Below are 1513 nucleotides of genomic sequence, written 5' to 3'. Positions count from 1 at the left end.
TTATTCAGCCAGTGAGTAAACCAATCTAAATTATTTCTTGTTTTGTATATTTCCCCGTTCTTGGTCCTCCTCCAAAACGCAGGGGCTTTGATCGACTTCTAACCGGCTCACCTACGAAGCACCCTTAATCAGACGCTGCAGAAGCGAAACTGAAGGAAGCACAAAGTCTATAGGAGTAGTTAGGTCTTGTCACGTTGTCTGTCTGCGCAGTTCCCGCCCCCTAGGGGATTAAGGGCACTGTCCAAGAACGGTTCCGGCGAAGGCAACTCTGCGAGGAGAAAACGGGACTATGCTTGTGCGAACGAAAACAGTAGGGTGCAGAGATCATTTCACTTATTGAAGACTGTGGATGAGACCTTTTTTCTCTCGCATTTACTTATTCTGTTTTCTGTATATTTACAAGTGAAAACACACACACACACACACGCACACACACACACACACACACACATACACACACACACACACACACACACACACACACACACACACACACATACACACACACACACACACACGCACACACAGATAGAGAGAGAAGGAGAGTGGAGAGAGAGAGAATGAGAGAGAGAGAGAGAGGGAGAGAGAGAGAGAGAGAGGGAGAGAGAGAGAGAGAGAGAGAGAGAGAGAGGGAAGAGAGAGGAGGAGAGAGAGAGGGAGAGGAGAGAGAGAGAGAGAGGGGAGAGAGGAGAGAGAGAGAGAGAGGGGGAGAGAGAGAGAGAAAAGGGGGAGAGAGAGGGAGAGAGAGGGAGAGATAGGGAGGGGGAAGAGGGAGAGAAAGCGAGAGAGAGAGAGAGAAGAAAAGAGGAGAAGGAGAGAGGGGAAAAGAGAGGGGAAAAGGGGAGAGTGGGGGAGAAGGGGAGAAGGGGGAAGAAAAGGAGAGAGGGGGAGAGGGGGGGGGGGGGAAAAAAGGAAGCAACGGGGGCCAAATTAAGGGCCTTAGGTATTTGGAGGGACAAAAAGGAAATTTTTGGGGGGGCCCCCCATTTTTTTTGTTTTTCCTTTGGAAAAATTTTAAGGATAGACAAATTGGAAATTAACTGATTTTTTTTGGTGTCCTTTTAAACGAGGGGGGACTAAGGCCCCCCCGGGAAATTTTTGGAGCACACAAGCCAAATCTCCCCCCGGCCAAAACACAGTGCCCCTTTCCCCAAAAACCCTTTACGACTTTAAAAAGACCAAACGGAAATAGGACAAAACCCCCGGGAACTAAACCAGACCCCCTTCCTTTCCTCCCGGCCCCTTCCCGCTCCCCGCAAATTTAACGGGCCCCGGACAAAATCTTTTTCCCCTTTATTTGTTTGGGAGAAATTTTACGGAAACCGGGCCGGGGCCAATTTGGTTTTGGTTTGACGATTTTTTCCCCAACTTTTGCCCAAGGGAAACCGGGGGGAAGGGAACCCCGAGGTTGGAAGTTTGGGGGAAGGAGGGGGGGAAAAAAAAGGGGGTTGGAAAAGGGAAAAGGGAAAGGGAAAGGTCAAAGGGGAAAGGTTGGGGGAAAAGGGGGGAGGGG

The sequence above is a fragment of the Penaeus monodon genome, chromosome 16 (genome assembly GCF_015228065.2).
Source record: "Penaeus monodon isolate SGIC_2016 chromosome 16, NSTDA_Pmon_1, whole genome shotgun sequence".
In the NCBI taxonomy this organism is placed as follows: Eukaryota; Metazoa; Arthropoda; class Malacostraca; order Decapoda; family Penaeidae; genus Penaeus; species Penaeus monodon.
The sequence above is the reverse complement of the archived record's forward strand: the minus strand, read 5'-3'. Positions refer to the sequence as shown.